We start from the raw sequence: 24,134 nt of genomic DNA, 5'->3' as shown, positions 1-24,134 counted from the left end.
TCATCATACCCACTTATGTAGAATTAGGTTTTGCTGCTACTGTTTTACACCATACATATTTGTAAACAGTCCGAGAATAGAAAAACTATCGTGAATATTTGTCTACAAATGTGCTATCTGTTTTATTTTACTTGAATTGAATTCGAGTCTTACGTATGTAATGGCATTTTGATAAAGCAAGAGAAATATATGATAATAACAAGACATTATACGTTCATTAGGTTCGTCTCACTAATTTAAAAATCAATATTCGATACATAAAAATGAGTCTTTTGTTTAAAGACCTAAATTCAATATAAGTAAATTGTCGAAATTAAGAGCGGTTTAGCATGCTTGTAGTAATGAATAATATATAAAATAATAAAATTAAATACAAATTTATTGTCGAAATTCAAATTATTAGTTGATAACTTAATATAAAGAGAAAAGTATAACATTATATTATAACTTAAGTAGTCGAAATTCAAAGTTAGAAACTCATATATAGGTCAATAGTTAAACTTTTAATAGGAGATGACATAAGTTTTCATTTTTACATATAGAAAAAAGGTGAATATATTATGGTATTCCCTGTTTTTGTTTAGAGCATTATAAGTGAGGCGAAGTCAATGTTCTCTATTATTCATGCATGAAAATTAAGGTGAAGTCAACGTTTTCTAGTATCCATTGTGAATCGATACAATCAAACAAGGGAGAGGTTAAAAGTGATTACGTACGTTACTTGTAAGGCTGCTTCCAACGCAGCGTGAGATCTGATCCGTCAAGTGAGGTGGCACCAGTTGACGGAATCTGACGCCATTATCGCAGCGTCAAAGTTTGACGGAACAGGGCTTCAGTTGGAATTTTGACCGAGGAGAAATGACCGTGAGGTAGGAGGAGGACCAATGAGGGAGAGAGAGAATATACTGTTTTTATTTATTTATTTTTTTCACCCAATTTTTAATCAGATTTTACCACATTACCCTACTAATATTTAACATAAAAATTTGACATTTTGGGTTATTGAATGTAGACAAAATTACGCTCGTCGTCCCTGAACTTGTTTCCAGCCTTCTGATGTCACCCTTTTTCTTTTTCTTTTTTTGCTTGCGTCGTCCCTAAAGTTCTACTTATGAACACAGGTCGTCCTTCTGTGAACCTACCGTCATATTGTTCTGTTAACCTTCATCATGTGCATATCATGTGAGGGTGTTTCAGTCTTTAACAATTTCAGGGATGACACATAAAACCCTCTGTCCATCTTTCTCACCATTTTATTTATTCTATATGCAATTCGACACCCCCAAAATTACAAGCCCTAATATCACATTCAGTTGAAGAAGATGGTTAATAAGTTCTACCAAATTCGTGAAGCAGATGTTCATTACGATATTGATGAGCTTTATGGTAAGTGTTACACCATTAATCGTTTGTTTATTCTATCAGGTATGTATAATCTAATTTATGTTATGTTTTTGACCAAAATTTTATGCTTTGCTGAACATACTACTACTTTATTTACTATAAAGTTGCACCATGGTGGCCATTTTACTGATAGTCCTGGAAGAAAATATGTAGATGGAAAGGTAACCTACATCGATGCCATTGATATTGATTTCTTTTCCTATCATGAACTAGGTGAAATTATTCAAGATATAGGTTACAATGGTCATGATGTCATGATTTTTCACTTTTTAAAGCCTGACTATGATCTAGAATTTGGTTTAGAACCGTTGGGTAGTGATGGAGATATTATACACTTGAGTAAGTTTGTAAAGGAAATTAAGAAAATTAGTATCTTCACTGAACATGGCATGAAACCCAAAGTAAACCCTTTTAAGAGTCCAACTTCTAAAGTTCGATTTATGTTAGAAGAGATTGAAGAGGAAGAAACTCGATCTGTTAAGAGTAAAAAATCAACAACAACAACTAGTCCATTAATTCCAAAGAAGCTACATTTATTAGAGTATAATGAGAGTGATGTTGTTGTTGATGAGCTTCACAGTGATAGTCACCCTCAGGAGAAAACACATGTTGTTGATGAGCTTCACAGTGATAGTCATAGTGACCCACATGATACTTTCCTACAGAATGACCTGCATAGTGGTAGTGAGAGTGACCCACATGATACTCTCCAACAGAATGAGATGGAAACTGATGGTGATGATGAGGACTATGTTGCTGATAATGATATTGAAGATATTGAGGTTGATATGCAGAATTTTCACTTCAGCATAGATAAAGATGCAGAATTTATGGGATCTGGTAACCAAGAGAATGTTGAGAGTAACAACTGTGAAGATAATGAGGCAACTTATGAGGTGAATAATGATGACTATGATTCTGGAGATGAGGATGACTTAAGGAAGAAGAAGCTTCATGATCCGAAACAACAAGAGATGAGTGATAGAAATGATAATAAGACTTTCTTCTATCTGGGTCAAGAGTTTGGAACTGCAGAGGAGGTGAAGCAATATGTTGAACTACATGCAATAGAAACCAGGATAAACTTAGTTTCTATAAAAAATGACAAAAATAGAATTAGATATGGTTGTGAAGGTTCCATTGCAATTTTTTAAAGATGGTGTATTTGTGGGGGTTAGAAAGTGTGAGTTTGGTCAAAGTTCTAACCATGTGAATGCTGAGTTGGGACCACAAAGGATGAAATAAATGGGTTGGGGACCACAAAGGATGGAATCAATGGTGGTAAAGACAAGGACAAAAACAATAAGACAAAAAAGTGTGTATCAAAAGATGGAATAAATGCAGATGAACATGTGGTCCAAATGAAAAACAGAAAAAGAGTAAGTTAAATCCATATTTAATACAGTTAATTTAATTATAGTTTAAAACAATTATTATGTATGTTGACGTTATAATTGTTTTAATGTGTCAGGGATTGATTAATGCTGTTGAACAAGTGTTTCCAGCTGCTGAGCATCGTTACTGTCTAAGACACATTCATGAGAACATGAAGAAGACATGGAATGTAAAAGCATACAAGTCACATTTGTGGACTTGTGCTACAGCTACTACTGTGCCAGAGTTTGAAAGATCAATGAAGTCTCTGAAAGAGTTTAATAGTGCATGCCATAAATACTTAGCAGATATTCAACCAAGACATTGGGCTAGAAGCCATTTCTCTGGTTAGTAATTTGGTTATTCCACAGAGATTGTCAATTTATTCTGGTTTACAATATTAACACTATAAAACTGTTAAATTACATGTGTAGGTAGAGCAGTCTCAGATATACTGTTAAACAATATGTGTGAGGTGTTGAACCGATGGTTAGCTGATGCAAGGGATAAACCAATCATTACAGCATTAGAATATGTGAGAGAGTATCTGATGAAGAGGATTGTGAATGTGTTGGTTGTAACAAACAAGAAGGATGCAAGTAATCAGATTTTAACTCCTAATGCAACCAAACTTTTTGAAGCAAATAAGAAGGATGCAAGTAAGTATACAGTGCTTTGGAATGGTAGACAGAAATATCAGGTTAATGGTCTGAATGGTGAACAAGTGGTTGTTGATTTAGCTACTAAAGAGTGTGCTTGTAGAAGGTGGGAGATCACTGGTGTAGTGACCCGAACTTTTCCATGTTTATATATATTAATTGAGATTGATATTTAAATGATTAAATGTTTCCAACATGTTAAGCAATCAAACTTGTTAAGACTTGATTAATTGAAATATGTTTCATATAGACAATTGACCACCCAAGTTGACCGGTGATTCACGAACGTTAAAACTTGTAAAAACTATATGATGACATATATATGGATATATATATAGTTAACATGATACTATGATAAGTAAACATATCATTAAGTATATTAACAATGAACTACATATGTAAAAACAAGACTACTAACTTAATGATTTTTAAACGAGACATATATGTAACGATTATCGTTGTAAAGACATTTAATGTATATATATCATATTAAGAGATATTCATACATGATAATATCATGATAATATAATAATTTAAAATCTCATTTGATATTATAAATATTGGGTTAACAACATTTAACAAGATCGTTAACCTAAAGGTTTCAAAACAACACTTACATGTAACGACTAACGATGACTTAACGACTCAGTTAAAATGTATATACATGTAGTGTTTTAATATGTATTTATACACTTTTGAAAGACTTCAATACACTTATGAAAATACTTCTACTTAACAAAAATGCTTACAATTACATCCTCGTTCAGTTTCATCAACAATTCTACTCGTATGCACCCGTATTCGTACTCGTACAATACACAGCTTTTAGATGTATGTACTATTGGTATATACACTCCAATGATCAGCTCTTAGCAGTCCATGTGAGTCACCTAACACATGTGGGAACCATCATTTGGCAACTAGCATGAAATATCTCATAAAATTACAAAAATATGAGTAATCATTCATGACTTATTTACATGAAAACAAAATTACATATCCTTTATATCTAATCCATACACCAACGACCAAAAATACCTACAAACACTTTCATTCTTCAATTTTCTTCATCTAATTGATCTCTCTCAAGTTCTATCTTCAAGTTCTAAGTGTTCTTCATATATTCTACAAGTTCTAGTTACATAAAATCAAGAATACTTTCAAGTTTGCTAGCTCACTTCCAATCTTGTAAGGTGATCATCCAACCTCAAGAAATCTTTGTTTCTTATAGTAGGTTATCATTCTAATACAAGATAATAATCATATTCAAACTTTGGTTCAATTTCTATAACTATAACAATCTTATTTCAAGTGATGATCTTACTTGAACTTGTTTTCGTGTCATGATTCTGCTTCAAGAACTTCGAGCCATCCAAGGATCTGTTGAAGCTAGATCCATTTTTCTCTTTTCCAGTAGGTTTATCCAAGGAACTTAAGGTAGTAATGATGTTCATAACATCATTCGATTCATACATATAAAGCTATCTTATTCGAAGGTTTAAACTTGTAATCACTAGAACATAGTTTAGTTAATTCTAAACTTGTTCACAAACAAAAGTTAATCCTTCTAACTTGAATTTTAAAATCAACTAAACACATGTTCTATATCTATATGATATGCTAACTTAATGATTTAAAACCTGGAAACACGAAAAACACCGTAAAACCGGATTTACGCCGTCGTAGTAACACCGCGGGCTCTTTTGGGTTAGTTAATTAAAAACTATGATAAACTTTGATTTAAAAGTTGTTATTCTGAGAAAATGATTTTTATTATGAACATGAAACTATATCCAAAAATTATGGTTAAACTCAAAGTGGAAGTATGTTTTCTAAAATGGTCATCTAGACGTCGTTCTTTCGACTGAAATGACTACCTTTACAAAAATGACTTGTAACTTATTTTTCCGACTATAAACCTATACTTTTTCTGTTTAGATTCATAAAATAGAGTTCAATATGAAACCATAGCAATATGATTCACTCAAAACGGATTTAAAATGAAGAAGTTATGGGTAAAACAAGATTGGATAATTTTTCTCATTTTAGCTACGTGAAAATTGGTAACAAATCTATTCCAACCATAACTTAATCAACTTGTATTGTATATTATGTAATCTTGAGATACCATAGACACGTATACAATGTTTCGACCTATCATGTCGACACATCTATATATATTTCGGAACAACCATAGCCACTCTATATGTGAATGTTGGAGTTAGCTATACAGGGTTGAGGTTGATTCCAAAATATATATAGTTTGAGTTGTGATCAATACTGAGATACGTATACACTGGGTCGTGGATTGATTCAAGATAATATTTATCAATTTATTTCTGTATATCTAACTGTGGACAACTAGTTGTAGGTTACTAACGAGGACAGCTGACTTAATAAACTTAAAACATCAAAATATATTAAAAGTGTTGTAAATATATTTTGAACATACTTTGATATATATGTATATATTGTTATAGGTTCGTGAATCAACCAGTGGCCAAGTCTTACTTCCCGACGAAGTAAAAATATGTGAAAGTGAGTTATAGTCCCACTTTTAAAATCTAATATTTTTGGGATGAGAATACATGCAGGTTTTATAAATGATTTACAAAATAGACACAAGTACGTGAAACTACATTCTATGGTTGAATTATCGAAATCGAATATGCCCCTTTTTATTAAGTCTGGTAATTTAAGAATTAGGGAACAGACACCCTAATTGACGCGAATCCTAAAGATAGATCTATTGGGCCTAACAAACCCCATCCAAAGTACCGGATGCTTTAGTACTTCGAAATTTATATCATATCCGAAGGGTGTCCCGGAATGATGGGGATATTCTTATATATGCATCTTGTTAATGTCGGTTACCAGGTGTTCACCATATGAATGATTTTTATCTCTATGTATGGGATGTGTATTGAAATATGAAATCTTGTGGTCTATTATTATGATTTGATATATATAGGTTAAACCTATAACTCACCAACATTTTTGTTGACGTTTTAAGCATGTTTATTTTCAGGTGATTATTAAGAGCTTCCGCTGTCGCATACTTAAATATGGACGAGATTTGGAGTCCATGCTTGTATGATATTGTGTAAAAACTGCATTCAAGAAACTTATTTTGTTGTAACATATTTGTATTGTAAACCATTATGTAATGGTCGTGTGTAAACAGGATATTTTAGATTATCATTATTTGATAATCTACGTAAAGCTTTTTAAACCTTTATTGATGAAATAAAGGTTATGGTTTGTTTTAAAATGAATGCAGTCTTTGAAAAACGTCTCATATAGAGGTCAAAACCTCGCAACGAAATCAATTAATATGGAACGTTTTTAATCAATAAGAACGGGACATTTCAGTTGGTATCCGAGCGTTGGTCTTAGAGAACCAGAATTTTGCATTAGTGTGTATTATCGAGTTTGTTAGGATGCATTAGTGAGTCTAGACTTCGACCGTGTTTACTTGAAAAATGATTGCTTAACAAATTTTGTTGGAAACTATATATTTTTAACATGTGAATATTATGTGATATATTAATCTCTTAACGCGTTTGATATTATGTGATAGATGTCTACCTCTAGAACAAGTCCCATTGACTCACCTAATAATAATGAAGAGTCAAATGTAAATTGGAATGATTCGTGGACTGATTCACAAGTTCCCGAAGAGGAACCGGAAGAAGAGTCGGAACCGAAAGAAGAATCGGAACCGGAAGAAGAATCGGAACCGGATGAAGAAATAGAACCGGTGGGGGAAATAATAAAACGGTTAAGTAAAAGAAAATCCTCAACCAACCGACCAAGGTTAATTATGGTCAATGGTGTTTCCGCCAAGGAAGCAAAATATTGGGAGGATTACCAATTCTCCGATGAATCGGATTCTGACGAGAATTCCGATGATGTTATAGAAATTACCCCAACTGAATTTAAAAAGGCAAAAGAAAATAATAAGGGAAAGGGCATAAAAATAGAGAAATCTAATTCCAACCCCGATGAACTTTATATGTATCGTCAACCCCCGAAGTCCTTAAGTTGTAACAATGACCCGGGAACCTCTAAACCACCAGGTTTTTCTAAACCAATGTGGATAACGACGGCTCGTATTAGGGGAACATCATATATCCCTAGAAACTTGGCAAAACGAACTAAAACCGAAGAAGAAGAAACAAGCGAGTCGGAATAAGATAGTTGTATTCGTGTGGTGTAATATATGTAATATAGTGTGCTTATGCTTTATGATATATGTAAAAATTGCTTGTATTAATAAGTATTTTTTTTATGAATCTAACTCTTGTCTATTTTACAGTATAAAAACACAAAATGGATAGACAACCCAATATTTTAAGAGACCTACCCGGAGACATGATTGATGAAATCTTGTCTAGAGTCGGTCAGAATTCTTCTGCACAACTATTTAAGGCGAGATCAGTTTGTAAGACATTCGAAGAACGTTCCAAGAATGCCTTGGTTTATAAAAGGCTTTCGTTCGAAAGATGGGGGATATCACATTGGGAAATCCATAAGTTACGATGTGTTTACTTTGACGCATATATTGCGGGGAACCCAAATGCTATTTTACGCAATGGGTTAAGAAATTATTTTTGACTCAATATATCCGAATATTGGACTTCGTGATTTAGAAAAAGCGGCTAACATGCAACATAAAGAAGCATGTTATGCTTACGGATTAGTAATGTTCGCTTCTCACCAAAGTGAGAACAAGAACATCGGCCTACAACTATTAAACAAAACGTTCCCACAAGTGACAGAGTCGGTAATTGGGGTAAGAAATGAGGTTCTTAGATTATTACGGGACTGTTGGACATTACGTAACCCTCGTCCCTTTGACGACGTTACAACACGCTGTCTTATCAACGGCCATAACGGTTATGTTCCACAAGACCAAGGATGGGAAGTAATCCTAGTAAAACCAGAATGCATGACTTGTTTCTGGACGTATGAATTACGTGTCTTTATTGCCTTTGCTGAACGACTTGTGTACTAGCTAGAATTATCTTCACAACCATCTTGTATCAAATTTATTGTGTGCTATATTTCATGCTATATGTAAAATAAGCGGTATTGTAAGTTTGTAAAATATTGTGTAAAAGTTTGAACGCGAAATATTATTATAATCAGTTTTTCATATAGAATTGTAGTAGTTGAATTGTATATTAGCTACTAAGTATGAACTTAACGGGTAGGTACTACCCGAATTTAAACTTATAAAACGCTAATATGAAGAAAAAGCTTTTATAAATGAGTTCATATTATGCTACGAAATACTATTAACTACTCTTAATATTCTGTATGATTAACTTGTTCCATTTGACTATTTTGAAGGAAATGGCACCGACTACTCGACACACCGTGAATATGAATGAAGAGGAATTCCGTACTTTTCTAGCTTCAAACATAGCTGCAGTACAGGCTGCGCTACATACCAACAATAACCTTGGATCTAGCAGTACAGGAAATCGTGTAGGATGCACCTACAAAGAATTCACTGCCTGCAAACCTTTGGAATTTGATGGAACCGAAGGACCGATCGGATTGAAACGGTGGACCGAGAAGGTCGAATCGGTGTTTGCCATAAGTAAGTGTACTGAAGAGGACAAAGTAAAGTACGCTACGCATACCTTCACAGGTTCTGCGTTAACATGGTGGAATACCTATCTAGAGCAAGTGGGACAAGACGATGCGTACGCACTACCGTGGTCAGCATTCAAACACTTGATGAACGAGAAGTACCGTCCCAAAACCGAGGTCAATAAGCTCAAGACAGAACTTAGAGGGTTACGAACCCAAGGATTTGATATTACCACGTACGAAAGACGATTCACAGAATTGTGCCTATTGTGTCCGGGAGCATTCGAAGATGAGGAAGAGAAGATCGACGCGTTTGTGAAAGGATTACCGGAAAGAATCCAAGAAGATATAAGTTCACACGAGCCCGCCTCCATACAACAGGCATGTAGAATGGCTCACAAACTAGTGAACCAGATTGAAGAAAGAATTAAAGAACAGACTGCTGAAGAGGCCAATGTGAAGCAAGTCAAAAGAAAGTGGGAGGAAAACGGTGATAAGAATCACCAATACAACAACAACAGCAATTACAACAATAATCGCAACAATTATCCCAACAATCGCAACATCAATCGCAACTACAACAAACGGCCCAACAACAACAACAACAACAACAACAGCAACTACAACAATCATCCCAACAACAATAATAACCGCAACAACAACAACAATCAGAAGCAGCTATGCCAAAGGTGTGAAAAGTATCACTCGGGGTTCTGCACCAAATTTTGCAACAAGTGTAAAAGAAATGGTCATAGCGCGGCGAAGTGTGAGGTCTACGGACCAGGGGTTAATAGAACGAAAGGAACAAATGGTGTCGGAACGAGTAATGGCGGAGCAAGTAGTGTCGGAGCAAGTTATGCCAATGTAGTTTGTTATAAATGTGGAAAACTGGGCCACATTATTAGAAATTGCCCGAACCAGGAGAACACGAATGGACAAGGCCGCGGAAGAGTTTTCAATATTAATGCGGCAGAGGCACAAGAAGACCCGGAGCTTGTTACGGGTACGTTTCTTATTGACAATAAATCTGCTTACGTTTTATTTGATTCGGGTGCGGATAGAAGCTATATGAGTAGAGATTTTTGTGCTAAATTAAGTTGTCCATTGACGCCTTTGGATAGTAAATTTTTACTCGATTTAGCAAATGGTAAATTAATTTCAGCAGATAATATATGTCGGAATCGAGAAATTAAACTGGTTAGCGAAACATTTAAGATTGATTTGATACCAGTAGAGTTAGGGAGTTTTGATGTGATAATCGGTATGGACTGGTTGAAAGAAGTGAAAGCAGAGATCGTTTGTTACAAAAATGCAATTCGCATTATACGAGAGAAAGGAAAACCCTTAATGGTGTACGGAGAAAAGGGCAACACGAAGCTACATCTTATTAGTAATTTGAAGGCACAAAAACTAATAAGAAAAGGTTGCTATGCTGTTCTAGCACACGTCGAGAAAGTACAAACTGAAGAAAAGAGCATCAATGATGTTCCCATTGCAAAAGAATTTCCCGATGTATTTCCGAAAGAATTACCGGGATTACCCCCACATCGATCCGTTGAATTTCAAATAGATCTTGTACCAGGAGCTGCACCAATAGCCCGTGCTCCTTACAGACTTGCACCCAGCGAGATGAAAGAACTGCAAAGCCAATTACAAGAACTTTTGGAGATTGGTTTCATTCGACCAAGCACATCACCGTGGGGAGCTCCTGTTTTGTTTGTCAAGAAGAAAGATGGTACATTAAGGTTGTGTATCGACTACCGAGAGTTGAACAAACTTACCATCAAGAACCGCTACCCACTACCGAGAATCGACGACTTATTTGATCAACTACAAGGCTCGTCTGTTTATTCAAAGATTGACTTACGTTTCGGGTATCATCAAATGCGGGTGAAAGAAGATGATATTCCAAAGACTGCTTTCAGAACACGTTACGGTCATTACGAGTTTATGGTCATGCCGTTTGGTTTAACTAATGCACCAGCTGTGTTCATGGACCTTATGAACCGAGTGTGTGGACCATACCTTGACAAGTTTGTCATTGTTTTCATTGATGACATACTTATTTACTCAAAGAATGACCAAGAACACGGTGAACATTTGAGAAAGGTGTTAGAAGTATTGAGGAAGGAAGAATTGTACGCTAAGTTTTCAAAGTGTGCATTTTGGTTGGAAGAAGTTCAATTCCTCGGTCACATAGTGAACAAAGAAGGTATTAAGGTGGATCCGGCAAAGATAGAAACTGTTGAAAAGTGAGAAACCCCGAAAAATCCGAAACACATACGCCAGTTTTTAGGACTAGCTGGTTACTACAGAAGGTTCATCCAAGACTTTTCCAGAATAGCAAAACCCTTGACTGCATTAACGCATAAAGGGAAGAAATTTGAATGGAATGATGAACAAGAGAAAGCGTTTCAGTTATTGAAGAAAAAGCTAACTACGGCACCTATATTGTCATTTCCTGAAGGGAATGATGATTTTGTGATTTATTGTGACGCATCAAAGCAAGGTCTCGGTTGTGTATTAATGTAACGAACGAAGGTGATTGCTTATGCGTCTAGACAATTGAAGATTCACGAGCAAAATTATACGACGCATGATTTGGAATTAGGCGCGGTTGTTTTTGCATTAAAGACTTGGAGGCACTACTTATATGGGGTCAAAAGTATTATATATACCGACCACAAAAGTCTTCAACACATATTTAATCAGAAACAACTGAATATGAGGCAGCGTAGGTGGATTGAATTGTTGAATGATTACGACTTTGAGATTCGTTACCACCTGGGGAAGGCAAATGTGGTAGCCGATGCCTTGAGTAGGAAGGACAGAGAACCCATTCGAGTAAAATCTATGAATATAATGATTCATAATAACCTTACTACTCAAATAAAGGAGGCGCAACAAGGAGTTTTAAAAGAGGGAAATTTAAAGGATGAAATACCCAAAGGATCGGAGAAGCATCTTAATATTCGGGAAGACGGAACCCGGTATAGGGCTGAAAGGATTTGGGTACCAAAATTTGGAGATATGAGAGAAATGGTACTTAGAGAAGCTCATAAAACCAGATACTCAATACATCCTGGAACGGAGAAGATGTACAAGGATCTCAAGAAACATTTTTGGTGGCCGGGTATGAAAGCCGATGTTGCTAAATACGTAGGAGAATGTTTGACGTGTTCTAAGGTCAAAGCTGAGCATCAGAAACCATCAGGTCTACTTCAACAACCCAAAATCCCGGAATGGAAATGGGAAAACATTACCATGGATTTCATCACTAAATTGCCAAGGACTGCAAGTAGTTTTGATACTATTTGGGTAATAGTTGATCGTCTCACCAAATCAGCACACTTCCTGCCAATAAGAGAAGATGACAAGATGGAGAAGTTAGCACGACTGTATTTGAAGGAAGTCGTCTCCAGACATGGAATACCAATCTCTATTATCTCTGATAGGGATGGCAGATTTATTTCAAGATTCTGGCAGACATTACAGCAAGCATTAGGAACTCGTCTAGACATGAGTACTGCCTATCATCCACAAACTGATGGGCAGAGCGAAAGGACGATACAAACGCTTGAAGACATGCTACGAGCATGTGTTATTGATTTCGGAAACAGTTGGGATCGACATCTACCGTTAGCAGAATTTTCCTACAACAACAGCTACCATTCAAGCATTGAGATGGCGCCGTTTGAAGCACTTTATGTTAGAAAGTGCAGGTCTCCGATTTGTTGGAGTGAAGTGGGGGATAGACAGATTACGGGTCCGGAGATTATACAAGAAACTACCGAGAAGATCATCCAAATTCAACAACGGTTGAAAACCGCCCAAAGTCGACAAAAGAGCTACGCTGACATTAAAAGAAAAGATATAGAATTTGAAATTGGAGAGATGGTCATGCTTAAAGTTGCACCTTGGAAAGGCGTTGTCCGATTTGGTAAACGAGGGAAATTAAATCCAAGGTATATTGGACCATTCAAGATTATTGATCGTGTCGGACCAGTAGCTTACCGACTTGAGTTACCTCAACAACTCGCGGCTGTACATAACACTTTCCACGTCTCGAATTTGAAGAAATGTTTTGCTAAAGAAGATCTCACTATTCCGTTAGATGAAATCCAAATCAATGAAAAACTTCAATTCATCGAAGAACCCGTCGAAATAATGGATCGTGAGGTTAAAAGACTTAAGCAAAACAAGATACCAATTGTTAAGGTTCGATGGAATGCTCGTAGAGGACCCGAGTTCACCTGGGAGCGTGAAGATCAGATGAAGAAGAAATACCCGCATCTATTTCCAGAAGATTCGTCAACACCTTCAACAGCTTAAAATTTCGGGACGAAATTTATTTAACGGGTAGGTACTGTAGTGACCCGAACTTTTCCATGTTTATATATATTAATTGAGATTGATATTTACATGATTAAATGTTTCCAACATGTTAAGCAATCAAACTTTTTAAGACTTGATTAATTGAAATATGTTTCATATAGACAATTGACCACCCAAGTTGACCGGTGATTCACGAACGTTAAAACTTGTAAAAACTATATGATGACATATATATGGATATATATATAGTTAACATGATACTATGATAAGTAAACATATCATTAAGTATATTAACAATGAACTACATATGTAAAAACAAGACTACTAACTTAATGATTTTTAAACGAGACATATATGTAACGATTATCGTTGTAAAGACATTTAATGTATATATATCATATTAAGAGATATTCATACATGATAATATCATGATAATATAATAATTTAAAATCTCATTTGATATTATAAATATTGGGTTAACAACATTTAACAAGATCGTTAACCTAAAGGTTTCAAAACAACACTTACATGTAACGACTAACGATGACTTAACGACTCAGTTAAAATGTATATACATGTAGTGTTTTAATATGTATTTATACACTTTTGAAAGACTTCAATACACTTATGAAAATACTTCTACTTAACAAAAATGCTTACAATTACATCCTCGTTCAGTTTCATCAACAATTCTACTCGTATGCACCCGTATTCGTACTCGTACAATACACAGCTTTTAGATGTATGTACTATTGGTATATACACTCCAATGATCAGCTCTTAGCAGCCCATGTGAGTCACCTAACACATGTGGGAACCATCATTTGGCAACTAGCATGAAATATCTCATAAAATTACAAAAATATGAGTAATCATTCATGACTTATTTACATGAAAACAAAATTACATATCCTTTATATCTAATCCATACACCAACGACCAAAAACACCTACAAACACTTTAATTCTTCAATTTTCTTCATCTAATTGATCTCTCTCAAGTTCTATCTTCAAGTTCTAAGTGTTCTTCATATATTCTACAAGTTCTAGTTACATAAAATCAAGAATACTTTCAAGTTTGCTAGCTCACTTCCAATCTTGTAAGGTGATCATCCAACCTCAAGAAATCTTTGTTTCTTACAGTAGGTTATCATTCTAATACAAGGTAATAATCATATTCAAACTTTGGTTCAATTTCTATAACTATAACAATCTTATTTCAAGTGATGATCTTACTTGAACTTGTTTTCGTGTCATGATTCTGCTTCAAGAACTTCGAGCCATCCAAGGATCCGTTGAAGCTAGATCCATTTTTTTCTTTTCCAGTAGGTTTATCCAAGGAACTTAAGGTAGTAATGATGTTCATAACATCATTCGATTCATACATATAAAGCTATCATATTCGAAGGTCTAAACTTGTAATCACTAGAACATAGTTTAGTTAATTCTAAACTTGTTCGCAAACAAAAGTTAATCCTTCTAACTTGACTTTTAAAATCAACTAAACACATGTTCTATATCTATATGATATGCTAACTTAATGATTTAAAACCTGGAAACACGAAAAACACCGTAAAACCGGATTTACGCCGTCGTAGTAACACCGCGGGCTGTTTTGGGTTAGTTAATTAAAAACTATGATAAACATTGATTTAAAAGTTGTTATTCTGAGAAAATGATTTTTATTATAAACATGAAACTATATCCAAAAATTATGGTTAAACTCAAAGTGGAAGTATGTTTTCTAAAATGGTCATCTAGACGTCGTTCTTTCGACTGAAATGACTACCTTTACAAAAACGACTTGTAACTTATTTTTCCGACTATAAACCTATACTTTTCTGTTTAGATTCATAAAATAGAGTTCAATATGAAACCATAGCAATTTGATTCACTCAAAACGGATTTAAAATGAAGAAGTTATGGGTAAAACAAGATTGGATAATTTTTCTCATTTTAGCTACGTGAAAATTGGTAACAAATCTATTCCAACCATAACTTAATCAACTTGTATTGTATATTATGTAATCTTGAGATACCATAGACACGTATACAATGTTTCGACCTATCATGTCGACACATCTATATATATTTCGGAACAACCATAGCCATTCTATATGTGAATGTTGGAGTTAGCTATACAGGGTTGAGGTTGATTCCAAAATATATATAGTTTGAGTTGTGATCAATACTGAGATACGTATACACTGGGTCGTGGATTGATTCAAGATAATATTTATCGATTTATTTCTGTATATCTAACTGTGGACAACTAGTTGTAGGTTACTAACGAGGACAGCTGACTTAATAAACTTAAAACATCAAAATATATTAAAAGTGTTGTAAATATATTTTGAACATACTTTGATATATATGTATATATTGTTATAGGTTCGTGAATCAACCAGTGGCCAAGTCTTACTTCCCGACGAAGTAAAAATCTGTGAAAGTGAGTTATAGTCCCACTTTTAAAATCTAATATTTTTGGGATGAGAATACATGCAGGTTTTATAAATGATTTACAAAATAGACACAAGTACGTGAAACTACATTCTATGGTTGAATTATCGAAATCGAATATGCCCCTTTTTATTAAGTCTGGTAATCTAAGAATTAGGGAACAGACACCCTAATTGACGCGAATCCTAAAGATAGATCTATTGGGCCTAACAAACCCCATCCAAAGTACCGGATGCTTTAGTACTTCGAAATTTATATCATATCCGAAGGGTGTCCCGGAATGATGGGGATATTCTTATATATGCATCTTGTTAATGTCGGTTACCAGGTGTTCACCATATGAATGATTTTTATCTCTATGTATGGGATGTGTATTGAAATATGAAATCTTGTGGTCTATTATTATGATTTGATATATATAGGTTAAACCTATAACTCACCAACATTTTTGTTGACGTTTTAAGCATGTTTATTCTCAGGTGATTATTAAGAGCTTCCGCTGTCGCATACTTAAATATGGACGAGATTTGGAGTCCATGCTTGTATGATATTGTGTAAAAACTGCATTCAAGAAACTTATTTTGTTGTAACATATTTGTATTGTAAACCATTATGTAATGGTCGTGTGTAAACAGGATATTTTAGATTATCATTATTTGATAATCTACGTAAAGCTTTTTAAACCTTTATTGATGAAATAAAGGTTATGGTTTGTTTTAAAATGAATGCAGTCTTTGAAAAACGTCTCATATAGAGGTCAAAACCTCGCAACAAAATCAATTAATATGGAACGTTTTTAATCAATAAGAACGGGACATTTCATCTGGCATGCCTTGCAAGCATGTATTACTGCACTTTACAATAGATCTGCTAATAATGATGAAGTTGAACCGCCAGAGCAATGGGTTCATCCAGTTTATATGATGAGCACTTGGAGAAACACTTATGCATTTTCCATCAACCCTGTAAATGGGAGATCTATGTAGCCCAACTCTACTTTACCTTTTACCCTAATCCCACCAAAGATTATAGCAACAGCAGGTAGACCAAAGAAAAATAGAAGGAAAGGGTTGGAAGAAAAAGACAACATTACTAAGGATGGAAAGTTGTCTAAAAAGGGGAAGCAGATGCAGTGTTCTAATTGCAAAGAATTTGGCCACAATAAAAGAGGATGAAAGAATGAAGGAGTAGAAACTAAAAGGTGCAGTGAGACTTCAGGAAGTGGAACACAGAAGAAATCAAAGAAGTGATTGTAGTGTATGTTGTCTATTGTGCAAGTATGTTGTCTTTTGTTTTTTTAATTTGTGGTTTGTGGAAAATTGTAATGTATTTTGAACTTGCAGGTTGTAGTAGTATGGTTAGGTTGTAGTAGTATGGTTAAGTTGTGATGTTGTTTGAACTTGCACTTTGTGAACTATGTTTTAATTGCATTTTCAGTTTTTAGTTGTGTATGCAGATTCAGTTTCAGATTTAAGTTGGGTTATTTGCAGTTTTCAGTTTTAGTTGAACTATATTATTCAATATGCACATGTATTGTGTTACTAAGCTACAGAAAATGTTATAACTGAAAACAACCATTCATTGATTACTACAAACTAAACATCACATTACAACACAACACCATGTCTACACTCATACATGAACTACAACAAAACATGAGCTTACAACCATGTGAATTTAATTAAACAAAAACCAATACATTAAAATAATAACCCAGCTACAAATTAACCACATCTTCAACCTTCTTGACCTTCTTTGTTCAGCATTCAAAAGCTCTTCAATGGCGTTCATCCCTTCATTAGTTGGTGGATCAATCCAAACGAAAAACCTGCAATCAAAGTACTAAACAAGAATTCGAAGAATTTATGACACTTAGTTATGGTTTTAATCAGAGTACTAACCTAAAAACCTGCAATCAAATGGGTTTTAATCACTAAAATTAGGGTTTTTTGTTTACCTTGGTTGGACATGAATAGTAACGTCGATCTGGGTTTTTGGCATTCATTGAAGTACGAATAACAGTTTGCTTGCCACAATTGCACATCACTATATTTAATTGTTGAAGCTGAGAAATTACAATTGAAAATTAGGGTTTAGTATTATAAAAGGGGCGAATTGGGTTAACTGGTGATGTACATGGTATATTTAAAGGGACAAAATTTCGTGTGTCATCCCTGAAGTTGTTAAAAGACTGAAACACCCTCACATGATTCGCACATGATGAAGGTTAACAGAACAATATGACGGTAGGTTCACAGAAGGACGACCTGTGTTCATAAGTAGAACTTTAGGGACGACACAAGCAAAAAAAAAAGGGTGACATCAGAAGGCTGGAAACAAGTTCAGGGACGACGAGCGTAATTTTGTCTTGAATGTAATACAGTCACGATCAAAAACCTACTTTTCTATCAAAAAGTACACAATTCGACTCTGACATCAGAGTCAGAGTTGAAAACAGTCTAAGATCCTTCACAAAGTGCCAATTTAATCTTTTTGAATTACTTGTTTATTTATAAAAAATAATAATAGTCACATCTATCTATCTACTCCTATAATAATCAAACTTTTAATATTATTTCAAGGGAAGTGATATGTACACAACTCAAAATTGTTATGTACACAACTTTCACGCTTTACAGTATTGTACTGTACAATACTGTAAAACATCATAGTTGTATACATAACAATTTTAGGTTGTGTAGATATCATCACCCTTAATTCAAGGATAGCTGCTTTAAATATGTTGACTAGAACTCAAAGTATAGTGGTTCACCCATTTGTACTTTGTACTTGTGTATTGAGATGAAGGTGGAGTCGTGAAGAGGTCTCAAATTCGAGTCCTTACCCTTAAAAATATTTGTGAGATTTATTATTTAAATGTCGGGTTTTTCCCGGAGAGGTTTTATAGACTCATATTCAGGACCAGGTCCGACCCGCCTGCTCTCAGTATGGTTTAACGTTCGGTTCCCTATAATGCGGTTCGAGTTTCTGTCCAAAAGCGCGTATGTACGTGACAAATGGGAGTATTCGATGACAACAAGTTACCTAAAATAAAAACTTACCTTAAAAAAAATACTCATAATTTGGAAAAAGATGAAAACGAAGTAAAATATTTTCCCCTATAAAGCGAAAACATCATCATACTAATACTAAAATTTATATTTAGAAAACCAAAACTTTGTAGTGGATAGTGAATAATCTAATACCTAAAATTTGCTTTCTCCCTCCTCGTAGATCATCCATATCCATTTAATCAGCCCCATACACATTACCCACATACTGATAACAGCCAAAATCTAGGCCTCCCATTGGTTCACGTCAGCCTTTTTTACTGCTCACGCTTTGCACATTTTTCGAGCCTTCCCATTGGTCCACGTCTGCAGGTTTAAAAAAAAGGGAAAAAAAGGAAAAAAAAAGAGGGAAGCACACGTTTCATACCGTACCTTCCACCATACTTTCCACCTTACCTCACCCATCTCTTCTACCTTTCCTTCTTTCTTCTTCTCTATCAAATCCACACTCCAATTAGATCTGTAAAATTGGAGTGTAAGGCGACAGAAGGTCGGGTTCAACTGAATGACTACAAATTCAGTTATTCTTTGTACTCACTCGTTGTTTGCCTGCGTCATTTACAGAGCGAGGAAGAAATTGAGGTATCAACTAATTCTTTTGTAACTGTATTAGAAATTTGATGGCTGGGTTTAAATTTAAAGAAACTGCTTTTAAGATTTGGATCAATGGTTGGTAGGTCAAATAATCTAATGTGAAGGCTATGACGGTTCTTGAGTCCATACAAAATTTGTGGCGACATTGAATTGAAACGGGTATGATTTTGATTGTAGACTACATAAATTCATTGTTTTTTTGTTGATGTCCCAAAATCTGTTGCAGTTTATTTACAGCCTTCTTTGTCTCTTATAATCCTTTTATTTACAGCCTTCTTTATCTGTTATAATTCTTTTAATTACAGCCTTCTTTATCGGAATCGATGCATAAGTGTTGTTTGCCCTAATGGAGTGCCTAGTGAATCTGCAAAGTGCTTATGATAGAAGTTTAGTACATAAGATATTCATTCGATGGCCGACTTCATAGTCAGGTAACTTCTCTAAAAGTATATTATTCGAGCAATTAAGTAACTTGTATGTGTTAATTGATCTGGAAGGTTATATTCATAAAACATACAGTTTATTCGACTTTTAATCTGTTTGACCCATTTCCGTTATAGCCACTTGTATGCTCATGTTTGGGTATAAAAAAAAAGGTTTTTCCAGGTGAAATGTATGTAGTGTAATTATTGCTATGACAAGTTCGATCCGTTCTTGGATTTAAGTCTTCAAATTTTGAGAGCAGACAATTTGTGTAAGGCTTTTGCTAATTTCGCCGCTAAATAACAGTTGGATGGTGGGGTCAAACATTACTAATGCCAGCAGTGCAAGCAAAAGCTCAAGGCTCTCAAACAGCTTACGATCTACAAAGCCCCATATGTTTGGCATAAAGATTTGACTAGAAGATCCAGTTCAGTTCTACTTTGGACTTAAAACCTTTTCTGATCGGTTCATATGTAAGTACCATTCTATAATTTTTGACTACTCAATTTAATTCTGAAAGAAATAGTTTTACTTCATATAGACAATGTGATATTTTTTTTTAAAATTATAATATTTTTAAGCATGTGGAAATTTACGTGGTTCTATTTAAATGTGGCAAGATGTTAGGGTTGACTATGGGATCTAAACAGACTCAGATTGAAACGGCTGTTTATTAGTATTTGTTTAAACGAGCTGAATTAAAAGAAAGTTATTAACATTGTTAATAATACTTCTTTTTCCACTTATGCATCCTTTAATCCTTGCATTGCCAAACAAAATGTCTATTCTGTCACATGATGCTTCATTCAGACATGATTTCCATGAAACTGTTTATGCAGTGCATAATTTGGAACCTTTTTAGCTCTGTGTATCAATCAAATTTTGGCTTTAGATAATCATCATAATGTGAGGGGTGTATGGACTATGTTAAATTCGTGCTATGTGTATTACTTATTTCTGAATATAAATGCATACCCTGAATTTTGGTTGGAGTATGATTTTGGTGTAAATGTGAGAATCAGACACTGAAAATTGTAAGAATGGTTAGTTTAGGAGAAACTGGAAAAATGCAGCTGCAAAACAAGAAAAAATATATAAAATATGCTTAGAATGATGTGTTTATTTAGGGTTTGATTTATCCATTTTAATCAGATCGATGTAATCTGATAAAAAGTATTGATTGAAATCGTACTGCAGGTTCGAACGCGTTTGTTGAATCGCTTCGTGGGCAAATGTTCAGGCCATCTTTATCTACAATAATATCTGAGAATCCAAAGTAGGTACTATCTTTACTTTATATCATTATTAATTTAATCATGCTTTGTTTTATTCATATACTTGTAATTTTTACAAAATAATATAATTTTGCATTATTTATTCAATTGAGCATATACCAGGGTTTTTACAGTTTCACCGAGTGACACGGTGGTAACGACAACAAAAAGGATGCTTGAGTTTCGTATGAGCTCGGTTGTTGCAACTGTTGATAACATGCCCGTTGGGATTTTGACGTGAGTCTTAGATTATATAAAAGTCATTCATTTAAAAGTAAAAAAAAAAAAAGTAAAAAAATGCCATAACATAGTTTTCTACTTTATATTTAGATCAAAGGATATTTTAATGAGAGTGATAGCACAAGATCTTCGTCCTGAACTGATTTTAGTTGAGAAGGTAAGTTATTACTTTCTTTCGTATATGTTATCATATATACATGTGTTTGATATATGAATTTAATTATTATCAGAGGCGAAGCCAGAAATTCAAGATAAAGGGGGCTTGAATTATTTATATATCGTAACTTATAATAAAGGAACATGGTCACATCTTTTGAACAATAGCACCGATAAATATTGTATGTTACTGAATAAAAGAAACAAAAAGCATAACAATTACAGAGTATTTTTTCAAATTACAGAGTATTTTTCTAACATTAAATCACCCAAACTAATATAACTTTTACTAAAATTATAGAATAATAATAGTTAAACTTTAGTTGTTGAGGGTGGCTGAACACCACCCTGTCCCCCCTTGTCTCCGCCATTGATTATTATTTTTGTAATATGTAGGTGATGACTCCTAATCCAGAATGTGCTACGCTCGATACGCCTATTGTTAATGCCCTGCATAACATGCATGATGGAAAGTATTTGCATCTTCCCGTAGTTGATAGAGGTATATCAAGGTTCATTGTTGAACTCAGCTGAAGATAACCAATTTTCAGCCAATTTTAATTTAAATAAATTTATATAATAATAATAATAATAATAATAATAATAATAATAATAATAATAATAATAATAATAATAATAATAATAATAATAATAATAATAATAATAATAATAATAATAATAATAATAATAATAATAATAATAATAATAATAATAATAATAATAATAATAATAATAATAATAATAATAATAATAATAATAATAATAATAATAATAATAATAATAATAATAATAATAATAATAATAATAATAATAATAATAATAATAATAATAATAATAATAATAATAATAATAATAATAATAATAATAATAATAATAATAATAATAATAATAATAATAATAATAATAATAATAATAATAATAATAATAATAATAATAATAATAATAATAATAATAATAATAATAATAATAATAATAATAATAATAATATTATTATTATTATTATTATTATTATTATTATTATTATTATTATTATTATTATTATTTGATTTGATGCAGAGGGAGCCGTTATTGCCATTGTTGATGTACTTCAGATAACCCATGCTGCAATAACCACAATAAGCTTTATCTAAGCTTTTTGGAACCATATGTGAAAAAACACAACCCAAATTGACACGTTCATAAGTGAATGGGTCAAACCTTCCACCTCTAATTTATATTTTATCTCAAGATTGATTGACTGAAGTTGATGTTGAATTGATATGGATTAGGTGGGAAACACGGCAGACATAGATAATGAAGCTGCAAGTTCAATGATGCAAAAGTTTTAGGATTCTGCTATGGCAATAACTTCGGTCGAAGAAGATGATGAAATAAGAAGGTCATGATTGCTCTATTGTTACACTATTATTAGAAGTTCAAATTATAAATTACTTTTGTTTGGCCTAAAAGTTAAAATTTTGATGATGCAGCGTGAGTTCATTCATATTAATGTCGAAAGCAGATTCTGTAAAGTCTTTTCCTCATCCTTCATCAATGCTACCCAATACATTTGGTTTTAAGATTCAAGATAAACACGGTCGGATGCATAGATTCATTTGCGGTATGCATTTTTTTCTTCATTTTTTTATCAGAGAAGTTATTGCTGATGTGTCTTAAGGCGATGTAGAGGATATCAATCATGCAATGATGTATAGTAGAAATAAAATGAGAATTCAAGAAAGTGTTCATATCGTTGGTACTATTTCTTTTGTCTTAATGTTTACGTGTATTATTAATGTTGAATTTTTTTTATATGTTGATGGTAATATCGGTAGGTTCATGTTTTGCTTCATGATGAAAAGAATTTACTCTTTTTGGTTCATTAATTTCAGGTTGAGGGACCGTTTAGTCAAGATTATCACAGAGACATGGTTGTAATGGTATACTTAAGGTATTTTTCCAATTTGCTATTCTGCTAATTGCAATTTATTCCATTTGATAATCCGTAGAGATCGTAAGTGTTACATAGATTTATACATATAAATGAGTCGCTATAGGTATAGGTATATCAATAAACAATATATTACAGGTTTAAGCCCGAAAGTTACATGACTTTTCAGGTTTAAGCCCGAAAGTTACATGACTTTTCAACAAAGATATATTAGGGTGGGGTGCAATACAAGCTTTCCGATCTTTGTATACATGGGCGTCGAGATAGAAGTGACTAAGTTGTTGCTTATTTCGGGGTTTTTTCAAATCCTTGCTTCGCAGTTGAATGGGCTCATGGTATATATAGATGTAACTTTATTATGTCTTATTATGTCACATATAAATAAAACCATTACATTATAAGCAGTACGTATCAAATTTTTTAAATCTGAACCCAATTGGAATTTTTTTTTTTTTTTTTTTTTTTTTTATATATGGATGAGCCAAGTATTATAGCTGAGTGTTGCAGATTAAAGGACTCTATAGTCGTTACTGATGAAGTAACTTTCCTTGTAAGATGACTTCTTTGGTATCTTTGTCTTTGGTATACTTTATGGACAACTTAATTTAGCACAA

The 24,134-nt window shown here is 33.6% G+C and overlaps 1 pseudogene; it reads left to right on the top strand.

The window, feature by feature from the left end:
- Nucleotides 1-3,328: 3,328 nt before the first annotated feature.
- On the top strand, nt 3,329-23,945 carry LOC139857902 (CBS domain-containing protein CBSCBSPB5-like; annotated as a pseudogene).
- Nucleotides 23,946-24,134: the final 189 nt, after the last annotated feature.

This window comes from Rutidosis leptorrhynchoides, chromosome 7, assembly GCF_046630445.1.
Source record: "Rutidosis leptorrhynchoides isolate AG116_Rl617_1_P2 chromosome 7, CSIRO_AGI_Rlap_v1, whole genome shotgun sequence".
In the NCBI taxonomy this organism is placed as follows: domain Eukaryota; kingdom Viridiplantae; phylum Streptophyta; class Magnoliopsida; order Asterales; family Asteraceae; genus Rutidosis; species Rutidosis leptorrhynchoides.
The sequence above is the reverse complement of the archived record's forward strand: the minus strand, read 5'-3'. Positions and strand labels throughout refer to the sequence as shown.